This window comes from Myotis lucifugus, unplaced genomic scaffold, assembly GCF_000147115.1.
Source record: "Myotis lucifugus unplaced genomic scaffold, Myoluc2.0 scaffold_205, whole genome shotgun sequence".
Classification (NCBI taxonomy): Eukaryota; Metazoa; Chordata; class Mammalia; order Chiroptera; family Vespertilionidae; genus Myotis; species Myotis lucifugus.
Window position 1 is genome coordinate 2132634 of NW_005871253.1, and position 12383 is coordinate 2145016.

General features: G+C 43.5%; 1 pseudogene; it reads left to right on the plus strand.

Moving 5' to 3' along the window:
• Positions 1-10947: 10947 nt before the first annotated feature.
• LOC102442079 lies at positions 10948-11584 on the plus strand (annotated as a pseudogene).
• Positions 11585-12383: the final 799 nt, after the last annotated feature.

The window sequence follows — 12383 nt, forward strand, 5'->3', positions numbered from 1 at the left end:
ACATTACAGTTATGAAGTAGCAACAAAAATAATTTTATGGTTGGGTCACAACATGAGGAACTGTATTTAAAGGGCCAGAAGGTTGAGAACCACTGCTCTAGGTCAGCGGTCGGCAAACTCATTAGTCAACAGAGCCAAATATCAACAGTACAACGATGGAAATTTATTTTGAGAGCCAAATTTTTTAAACTTAAACTATATAGGTAGGTACACTGTTATTAACTTAATTAGGGTACTCCTAAGGCTTAGGAAGAGCCACACTCAAGGGGCCAACCACGGTTTGCCGACCACGGGTCTAGGTGATGGGTTGTCGTTGCATAGGTGGGTGATAAGGCTCCTTCCATTGATAAGGGGAGTCTATTTCCACCCCCCCGCCCCCGCCCTTGAATCTGGGCTGGCTTGTGACTTACTCTGACCAGCACAATGAAACGGAAGTGATGCTGTGTGTGTGCTTGTGAAGAGATCTGGGAGTTTCTGTTTGATCCTCTGGAACCAGCTGCCACGTTGTAACAAAGCCCCGGATGTCCTGGTGAAGAGGCGCTGGAGGCTGAGACATTCCATGGAGCTGAGGCTCCAGACCTGTGGGAGGGGCTGTCTTGGGTCTCCCAGCCCCTCCCAGCTGGACACATGAGTGGCCACAGATGACATGATTTCGAGCAGAAGAACCACCCAGCCATGGTGAGAAGTGATGCATTGTTATTTAAATGTAATAATTTGCTTTAATTTAGTAATAAGTTGTTTTAAGCCATTACATTTTGGAGTAGCTTGTTACATACATAGTGGTAGATAAATAAGAAGAGTTTGCCTGTTGTTGTTTTTTCATTGAAAACTAACTTCTTGTGGCACAATAGTTACCCCTGAAGTTTCTCAAGATTAGGAAAAACTGCGTTATGTACTTCTTGAAGCAATGACAGACATCCGAATTGAAAACAGGGAAGGACCAACTTTAGACTCTTGCCTTCTGAGAAAATCATCATGAGCTTAACTCCACACCGCCCATTCTAGACAGATTTTGTTAGGGTTAGTGGTGGCAGCCTCAGCTCACCGCCAGGAGTTTTCAATGCGAACTCTTCCACTTTTGATGGCTTGGGATACAACCTACATTCTGTGTTGGGAAACACTTGTGTTTTCTGAGAATAGCTTGGCTTATCATGTGAGATTCTGCTTCAGTGGCTGTCCTTCTGCTGATGCAACATGAAGAGAAAGGTTTGGCTGGAAGCACCATAGAACGTTCTAGATGTGGTTTTGCTTTGCTAACAGGCTATAGTTTAGGCCCTGGTGAAGGGAGGTAATCTTATAGATGCCTCATGGATACAAATTCTGCAGAAGCAAAGTGCTTGGAAATGTGGGCGTGGAGCACTGGTTTTCTCAGAATGCTGGTAGCCTCTCTAGGTTCATTTTATCTCTCTTTTAAAAAAATATATTTTATTGATTTTTTACAGAGAGGAAGGGAGAGGGATAGTTAGAAATATGAGCGAGAAACATCGATCAGCTGCCTCCTGCATACCCCCTACTGGGGATGTACCCGCAACCAAGGTACATGCCCTTGACCGGAATCGAACCTGGAACCCTTCAGTCTGCAGGCTGACGCCTATCCACTGAGCCAAACCAGTTAGGGCCATTTTTTCTCTTTTTTTTTTAAAAAAAATATATTTTATTGATTTTAAAGAGGACAGGAGAGGGAGAGATATAAATATCAATGATGAGAGAGAATCATTGACTGGCTGACCCCTGCATGCCCCACACTGGGGACTGAGCCTGCAACCTGGGCATGTGCCCTGACCGGGAATTGAACCATGACCTCTTGGTTCATAGGTCAATGCTCAACTACTGAGCCATACCAGCTGGGTTCATTTTTTCTTTTGGGCCTCACCTCTGTCTTTCTGTTTTATGCACAAATGCTGGGGCCATGTTTGAGTTCCCTAAACCAACTTTCCTGAGGGGCAGGAGGACAGAGTCAGGAATAGTTGGCAAAAGCATTCGTCAGGCATCAAATTCTCTCATGTTGGCTTTTCCTATGATCATTTCCCAGCCCCTGAAAGCCTCTTAGAAACTCAGATGGAAACACATACTCTCAGAAACACACATCTCTCATTTTCATTTCCTTTAGGAGCCGATAGGTGGTGGTAATGGGCAGGCAAAGAAGCAGGTGCTCAGCCAGGGGGTCTGGCAGGGTTATCCACGCAATAGAGGTAGCTATGTGAGTTAAGCCAAAGACTGCATCTACAGAAGCACATCAAGTCCACATGCCTGAGATGCAGACACTAGCTTCTCCAAAGATTTCCCCAGGATACTTCATCCCCCTTCCCTAGAATATCTGTCTTCTAGATGAACCACACATGCATGGTAGTCAGGCTGCACCTGAGCGCCCACTGCATGGTATGTAACCTTCAGGGGTTGGTGGTCCTTGCCCTGGCAGGGACTAACTCTCTTCTGAGCATATGGCACAAGTTTTGGGGGGGTGTAGGTGGGGGCTACCAATATGCAAAGAACCAAATGGTACAGTCATAGACACAAGTGATCCCATAAGTAGTGATTGCAAAGGTATTTGAGGAAAATTGGATGAGGCAGGAATTGGTGTGAGGTTGGGCTCCCCAGGCAAGGTTTGGAGTCTGGGGAGAATTTGGAAGAAGGATCCTGATTTTGGTGGGAAGAGGTACTGTGAAATGGGAGAAAAATAGGAGGTCTGGCGTGATGGACTTTGATTGGATTCAGCAAGAGGATGAGAAATTTCCAGCCAAAGAAGCTACTCAACGGGGATAGTGACTGGAGTCGATGGCGAAAAACACTACTATGGTGTTTCCTACTATGGTATTGCGTGGTGGCCGTCAGGAGAGGCCGCTGTTTCAGTGTTGACAATCTGACCACCAGGAAACCAGACTCAGAGGCACTGACAAGGTCTGACTTGTCCCACACGTTCCATCCCACATTCCCGTTCTTGAATAAATACTTTTCAGCCTGCCAAAACTTGGTAGACTACAGTCTTTATCAGTAAAGGTGATATGACAAAAAACTGTATCATGGGCCTAGCTGGCATGGCTCAGTGGTTGAGTGTTGACCTATGAACCAGGAAGTCACAGTTCGATTCCCTGTCAGGGCACGTCCCTGGGTTGTGGGCTCCATTGCCAGTGTAGGGCATGCAGGAGGCAGCCAATCAATGATAGTCTCTCATCATTGATGTTTCTAACTCTCCCTCCCTCTCCCTTCCTCTCTGAAATCAATAAAAATATGTTAACCAAAACAAAACAAAACTGTATCATGGTTTCTGGGGGAAGGGGTCCTCTTCTACCTTGTCCCCCATAACTATAAGTGTTCTGTAAATGTTTATGGAAAGGGGTCTCTCTTTTCCGCGTCCAGCGCGGCTAGAGAGAGAGGTCTGGTTATTTGAGTAGAGGTGGCTGGGGTTTGAGAAACATGAAAGAATGAGACAAGACACAAAAATGGAAGGAAAAAGCTGGGACCGGGTGGGACCGCCATCCTCTTCTGATGGTGAGACAGGGACCCCAGCACCAGAACCGCGTGTTTAATTTATACTCCCAAATATCAGGAAGTTACGTCAGTTCTGGGCAGCCTGGCAGTGGGCATGACCAGCAGTCAGGAACCCGAGGGCGTGGCTCCACCTCAGGGCCCCTCCCACAGGGCGGGGCGCTTGGTGTCCTTTGGCCATTAAGCCAGGGATTGGGGTCAAAACTGACTTGCTAGTCTGAGGGAAGAGTCCTATTCATTCCTGGTGCTTGGCTGGATTTATAATAAATACAACCCACGCCCCGACATCTGGGCAAAGGAGAGTCAATGCTGAGAACATGTCTGCCTTTTTGGCAAGATGTGTATCCAGGGAGTGGCTCTGCCTATCGCCCTGAATTCAGCTGACAATTATTAGATAAATGCCCATATGCCTTCCCAGGGGCCCTCTACAAATGTTTTCTTTTATGTGGTTTACACAGAATCTCACTGGACCGAAAGGACTAGAGATATCCTAATTTGGGGAGGAGGATGATTTTTTAAAAAGAACAATTGTCTTTCCAATATTTTTGAGTACAACTCATGCAAGGAACACATCTCACAATGTGACCCACTATACATATTATATTTACAATTAAAATAAGATTCATAAGACATTTTCATTGTAGGATATCATCTCTTGTTAAAATTGCTAGTAGTGCACATGAACTTGATCTGATGACTCCAACAACTGGGAAAACATCGGTGGGCCTGGAACGAGTTTTCCTTCTTACAGTGTGCGTCCTTCTCTCCAGCCGAGGCACCTCTGAAGCTCTCACTGCCTCAGGGACCCCGATTAATCTGCTCTTTGTGACAATTTAACTGGGGACTGGGAACAACTTTATCTTTGTAGCCTCTGTATGAAAGAGCAGCGCTAAGCAGATTGAGAGAAAAAATTGTAGGGCTTAAGGCAAGACCAGGGGCAGAGAACCTGGAAGCACCGATTCGATTTATTCACCAAGAGTTGATGTGACTATTTGTTGAGCATGAATTGTTTTGCTCGCTTCTTTTGGGCAGGTCTTGCCCCTCCCCCCACCTGCATTTTTGAAACCTCAAAGTCAAGGAGCAGGTGGCATGGTGTAAAGGAGGCTTAAGATACAGATGCCATGACACTTCCTGAGGGATGTGCCGCTTGCATGTCCTCCAGTGCCGCTGGGCTTTGTCCAGCAAAATGGTTCATAAGCCAGAACTCCAGCTCTTAACATAGAGGTTGGATCCAAGCTCCCTCCCCACTTCTGTGTGATTTTATGCCTCAGTTTCCGCACCTGTGCGTGGGGTAATAGTAACAGAAAAACAAAAACAAAACCACACACCAAACAAACAAACAAACAAACAAACTACCTCACAGTGTTACTGAGAAGATGGGGTGAGAAATGAAACTCATTTAGCACAGTGCCGGGGCCAGCTAAGTGTCACCTGCCAGTATCTGACAGTCAGTCCTCTGAGGCTTCCTATTGCTGGAAGCGCTAACAAAAACATTTATTTTTTTGAAAGAACCTATAAATCTAATCTTTTAATAAATTCTGACAGGCTTTTCCACTAATAGACTGACTTTTTGATCTTATAACATATGCTATTTAAAACAATCTGCTTGTTAATCATTCAACTTGTGCAGCCAATCCAGAGAAGTGAAATGGATAGAGAAGAACAGTGAGCGCAGGTTAACAAGTTTTAGTTAATATGTCACAATGGAACCATTCAAAATATATTGGTCAGGTTAGTGTGGGGAGATTCCAAATTATTGTCTATTAGTCATCACTTTCTTAAACTACACAGGAATGGACTAGACAAAAAAAATAGTGCAGATAAAAAAACCAATGGAGTTTTTACCCAGATGATATCATATGGGAAGTTTCATTTTAAGATGTTTATGTCAAGCAACATTATCAAGCATAGGATAGATTTTGTTTCTCTACTTGTGGCATTTCTCTCTTGAATAAATGCCTCATTATGACCATGTAAAGGTCAGACATATACAAATGCCCCCAAACTGCCCTGTCCCCGAAAATTGTAAGAGCACCTTCCCCCCACCCCTTTCTCCTCATCTTCCAGTTTCATATTGCTCTTAAAGTTTCTGGCATTAAAACCTGTCATATGATGTTGTCATGTTTTATTCTATCAGCATTTTGGGTGTGTGTTAGCCAAAACAAACAGCCTCTTGTCTACTTTGAACATGCAAAGACAAGCCTTTTGGAGGAGCTTGGGCAAGCGCTGTGCAGGGACTTAAATTTCAGCTTTGTGTGCATGACTGTCAAAGACTCCCTGTCAGCCCAGGGCAGCTGGGAACAGTGGAAGAAGGGGGGGCGGGGAACAGTCCTAGTCTCCTAAAAACACAGGAAGAGATGAGGGCCAAGGGAAAGGATGTGAGAAAGTCTTAAAGAAGACTTCCCACAGGCGCCCGGGGTAGGGCCTCTACTTGGGTTACCTGGGAGGACAGGGATAATTTGCCTCTTGGTTGATGCTCTGCTTAAGCCCACTTGGATTGTTTTTCTGGGGTTCACTGTAGTCGTATCTATATTTATAGGGTGGTAGGAGCTGGGTCTGGATACTTCGAGGTGTCATCCTTTCTTTCCCCTTTTCCTTCACCTGCTAGAGGGGATCAGTCACTTCCTAAGTGTCTTGCAAGCCTGTCCCTCTGCACTGTTCCTGGCCTGGACTATGACAGTGGCTTATCTTTGATGCCTCTATTTGTGTCACCTCTCCCACTCATTTTCCCTCCTGAAATCATCATCATCTTTCGAGGCTGAAACTCTGAACACGTCATCGCTACAAGCTCCTCATCCCTCAGGGTGCATCCTTTGCCTTCAGGATAATGTTCCAACTCAGCATAGCATGTGAGGCCTTTCATGCCTGACCAGCCCCTGCTCACTTGCCTCAGCCACGCTTCCCTACAACACACACCCACTCTTCATGCGTCCCTGCTTCAGTTCTTTTGTACCTGTTATTTCCTCTCCTGAGAATGTACCCTGTAACCTGTCCCATGCCACATTTCATGTTTTCCTGTGACAAAGGGTCCAACTTCATTCTTTTGCAAGTGGATATTCAGTTTTTCCAGCGCCATTTGTTGAGAAGATTGTTTTTCCCCGTTGAATAATCTTGGCACCTTTGCACCCAACACAAATAGCACGAATGTTAACACTTCTCTGACCCCTACTCACTCTGCGCCAAACATACACATATTGGAGTTGAGGCCTCCATACTCTCATACAGGCACTTATGTATCGCCACTGTATTCCTGGTTTGTATGTTTGACCTCCTAACTGACTGAACTCCTTGAGGGCAGACCCTGACATGTCTTTGTATCCCTGGTGCTCAGATGGGTCCAGTGTATGAAAAGTCCTTAGCAAATGTTTCATTATAGAATATCATTGCTTGTTCATTATTGTATCTCCAACATGGCCTGGTGCAGAGTAGACTCTCCATAAACATTCATTGCACGAACAAATGAGTGAATGAAAGAATGAGTGAACTAGTTACATCACATTTTTAGAACTGTATGAATCTCCATTTGTCCGTCCCAGGGTGATGACCATTGCAAAACATTGCTGAAAGAAATTAAAGAAGACCTAAATAAGTATAAATGAGACATCTTATGTTCATGGACTAAAAGATTTAACATTGTTCGATATCATCCAAAGTGATCTAGAGATTCAGCGCAATGCCTATTAAAGTCCCAATGACATTTTTGCAGAAATGGAAAAACTCATCCTAAAATTCATATGGTATTTCAAGGGATCCAGACTAGCCAAAACAATCTGGAATGAGAAGAACAAAACTGGAGAACTCATACTTCCTGATTTCAAACATTACAAAACTATAGTAATTGAAACAGTACGATATTGGCCTAAGGACAGATATATAAACAAATGAAATAGAATAGAGAGCCCAGAAATAAACCCTCACATCAAATGAGGGTGCCAAGATCATTCCATGGGGAAAAAACAATCTTCTCTACAAATGGTGCTGGGAAAACTAAATATCCACATACAAAAGAACAAAGTTGGACCCTTACATAATATTATATACAAAAATTAACTTAAAATGAATCAAAGACCTGAATTTAAGAGACAAAACTGTAAGAAACTTAGAAGAAAACACAGGGAGAAGTTATATGAACTTGGATTTGGTAATGATGTATTTAAAATAACAAAATAAAAAATCATACTTTATCAAAATGAAAAACTTTTGTGCATCAAAAGACACTATCACGTGACCCTAGGGAAGATGGCCGAGTAGGAATCACCAGGACTCCATCACCACCTGGACAACAATTACATTTATAGAAAGTGCCCGGTAACTATTTTGGAATTCTGGAGTCTATTTTAAGGCATGCAGCTTCCAGAGGAAGGCTTGGACAGTAAATCTTAGTTAATTTTAGTCAATTTCAGCTCTTAGCTATTGGCCACCTATGTCATCCTCACTGCAGGCAACAGTACTCTTATTCCTGGAGCAGATTGCTTATGACTTGTGGGAGCCCAGGTGGGCAATAAGAACCTTGTTCTCCAAATATCAGGCATCTGTGTTCTGATATATCTTCTAGGGCAAGGGAGACAAAAGAAATAAACAAATGGGACCACATCAAACTAAAAGTTTTTGCACAGCAAAGGAAATATAAACAGAACAAAAAGACAATATACTGAATGGTAGAACATATTCACCAATAATACATCTGAGAGGGGATTCATATCCAAAATTTATAAAGAATACATATAACTTAACACCCAAACAACAAACAATCCAATTAAAAAATGGGTGCAGTGCCCTAACCGGTTTGGCTCAGTGGATAGAGGGTCGGCCTACGGACTGAAGGGTCCCAGGTTTGATTTCAGTCAAGGGCATGTACCTTGGTTGCGGGCACATCCCCAGTAGGAGGTGTGCAGGAAGCAGCTAATCGATGTTTCTCTCTCATCGATGTTTCTGACTCTCTATCCCTCCTCTTCCTCTCTGTAAAAAATCAATAAAATAAATTTTTAAAAAAAATGAGTGCAGGACCTGACTAGACACTTCTTTAAAGAGGATGTACAGATGGCCAATAGACATATAAAAAGATGCTCAACATCACTAATCATCACAGAAATGCAAATTAAAATCACAATGAGATGTAACCTCATACCTGTTAGAGTGGCTATCCTATCTAATAAAGAGGGAATATGCCAATTGACCTTCACACCATCACAAAGAAGGCAGTGCCCACAGCCAGTAAGGAAGAAACATGCTAATTGACTGTCCCACCCTCAAAGATGGTGGCACCCACAGCCAATAAGGAGGGAATATACTAATTGACTGCCATACCCTCAAAGATGGTGGTACCCACAACCACAAGATGGCAGTGCCCAGTCCCCTCAGCCTTGCTGTGGTGCCTGCCTCCAGAATCCCCCAGTCCCCTCAGCACCCCCAGCTGCCCAGGGCTGGCCCAAGGTGCAGGCAAGCCTCGGATGGTGGCTGCCCAGCCACCAGGGCCGCCCAAGGCTCAGGTAACCAGGGCTGGCTAAGGCTTGTGCTTCCGGCAGTGGCAACAGCAGAGGTGTGATGGGGGCATTGCCTTCCCCTGATTGCCGGGTTGCCTCCCACCCCTGAGGGCTCCCGACTGTGAGAGGGGGCAGGCCAAGCTGAGGGATCCCCCCTCCAGTGCATGAATTTTCATGAACTGGGCCTCTAGTTGAAAATAACACTGCTTATAAACATAGGGTGCATATATTTTTTTCTGATTGATGTTTTGTGATTCTTAGGATATATTCCCAGAAGTGGGATTTCTGGGTCAAAAGGAAGTTTTATTTTTAGTTTTTTGAGCTTGACTTTTAAAGTTTTAAAGTAGCTCTAGCTGGGAAGTAAAGGCATAAATAAATGAATGGGAGTATACCAAACTAAAAAGCTTCAGCACAGCAAAAGAAACCATCAACAAAACAAAAAGGCAACCAACCAAATGGGAAATGATATTTGCAAACAATTCCAACAAGTGGTTAATATCCAAAATACATAAAGAACTCATAGCACTCAACACCAAACAAACAATCCAATTAAAAAATCACCAGACACTTATCCCAAGAAGACATACAAACAGCCAGCAGATATATGAAAAGATGTTCAACTTCACTAGCTATTAGGGAAATGCAAATCAAAACTATAATGAGATAACACCTCATATCTGTTAGGATGGCTATATTCAACAAGACAGGTAATAACAAATGTTGGAGAGGTTTTGGAGAAAAATGAAAACTCATTCGCTGCTGGTGGGAATGTAAACTGGTACAGTCTCTATAGAAAACAGTATGGTGGTTCCTCAAAAAAGTAAAATAGTGGTTACCATATGTGCCTGTAATCTCTCTTCTGAGTATCTACTCAAAAAACTTGAAAATATTTATTCATAAAGATACAGGCATCCCTATGTTCATTGCAGCATTATTCACAAGGGCCAATACATGGAAACAACCAAAGAAGATTGGGTAAAGAAGATGAGGTACATATATATTGAGAAACAACACTCAGCCATAAGAAAAGATGAGTTACTGCCATTTACGACAACATAGATAGACCTTGAGAATATTATGCAAAGTGAAATAACTTAGTCAGAAAAAGCTAAGAACCATAATTTCACTCAGATGTGGGATATAAAACTGAAACTCATATGCACAGACAACAGAGGGAAGAGGGTGGGGGCTATTAATGGTAAAGGGGGGCTAATATATGGTGATGAAAAATTATTTTACCTTGGGTGGTGGACACACAATGCACTATACAGATCTTGTACCATAGAAATGTACACTTGAAACCTATATGATCTTATTAATCAATATCACCCCAATCAGTTTAATTCAAAAATCACAATGAGATACAACTGCTGGAAGCCTGTCCATCCTTGCTGCTTGACACAAGCACTGCAGGGAAGAAACATCTGCACAGCATATGTTTCAAGGGACCTGGCGTATATGGCATATTGTTCTTAATATGTTTGTTCCCCTTCTTAGCGCTATGTGTTTTAAACAAGGTCACCTCTCTGAGAAAGGTTGTTTCCCTAGGTGGGGATTTTTCCCTGGAGTTAGGGAGGGAATGAAATCCCTTAACTAAGTGCAGGAGGGTAGTTAATCACTTTAACTACGAACAATCACGCTTAAGCTACATAATCTTTACTTAGGATAATCTCCTTCAGTTACTTCCTTGTAGCTTAATAGAACAATTGAATGACCTTGGAATGGAGATAAGAAATGCCCTAACCTTTGGAATAGAATGGATAGGATTAAAATCAACTGGTATAAATACAGATGTAACAGGAGAAATAAAGACAGAACCTGGCTAGAAAACCTGACTTTGCTGATCAACTGAACACTGCCTCCGTGCCATTCCTTCTTTGCTGACTCCATCCACACCTTTGGGAACCCTTGGACCAGCTGGGGCTGGACCCCAACATCGACACTACTACACTGCAGGCTGCTGTTACATCCCTCTGTCTTTTGCATCTCTTTGGGAGCCTGAGCTCGGCTACCTGACAGCACTAGAAGTCTTTGCAAATTATCTTGTGGGGAAAAATGCCTAAAGTCAAAAGAAGCCGGAAAGCTCCCCCAGATGGCTGGGAGTTGATTGAACCAACACTGGATGAATTAGATCAAAAGATGAGAAAAGCTGAAACAGAACCTCATGAGGGAAAGAGGAAAGTGGAATCTCTGTGGCCTATCTTCAGGATCCATCACCAAAAAACCCGCTATATTTTTGACCTCTTCTATAAGCGGAAAGCCATAAGCAGAGAACTATATGAATATTGTATTAAAGAAGGCTATGCAGACAAAAACCTGATTGCAAAATGGAAAAAGCAGGGTTATGAAAACTTATGCTGCCTGCGATGCATTCAGACCCGAGACACCAATTTTGGGACAAATTGCATTTGCCGGGTTCCCAAAAGCAGCTGGAAGTGGGCAGGATCATTGAGTGCACACACTGCGGCTGCCGGGGCTGCTCTGGCTGAGGCCCTTGGGCCCTGACCCCTTTCCACCCAGGACTTTGGACTTTTCAGGTTTCTGCTTGTCGTGCCACCCCCTTTCCTGATAGCTCTTCTGGCAGAGCAGTGCCATAGGACCGAGTTGGAGCATGGTCTCTATATGGAAAGGCTTTGGTGTTCATCAGCTGTGACTTGTAGAAATAAAACTTTTAAATTTAAAAAATAAAAAAGGGGGAATTTGCCGGAAGCCAGTCCATCCTTGCTGCTTGACACAGTCGCTGCAGGGAAGAAACGTCTGCACAGCATATGTTTCAAGGGACCTGGAATAGAATGGATAGGATTAAAATCAACTGGTATAAATACAGGAGAAATAAAGACAGAACCTGGCTAGAGAACCTGGCTATGCTGATCAACTGAACACTGCCTCTGTGCCATTCCTTCTTTGCCGACTCCGTCCACGCCTTTGGGAACCCCTGGACCTGCTGGGGATGGACCCCAACATACAACTTCACACTCACTAGGATGGCAATCATTTAGAAAAAGGAAAACAACTGGTTTTTTTTTGTTGTGAAAAATAATTTCTTTTTTTTTATTGCTAAAAGTATTACAAAGGGTATTACATATGTGTCCTCCCTCCTCCCCCTCCCCCCGCCCTTGACAATCCCCTGCCCTCCCTTATCCCCCAGTGTCTTATGTCCATTAGTTATGCTTATATGCATGCATACAAGTCCTTCGGTTGATATCTTACCCCCTCCCTCCTGCCCCCCAACCCTCCCTGGCCTTCCCACTGCAGTTTGACAATCAGTTTGAGGCAGCTCTGCCTCTGTATCTATTATTGTTCAAAAGTTTGTAATGGTCTTTATTACCCATGAATGAGTGAGATCATGTGGTATTTTTCCTTCATTGACTGGCTTGATTCACTTAGCATAATGCTCTCCAGTTCCATCCATGC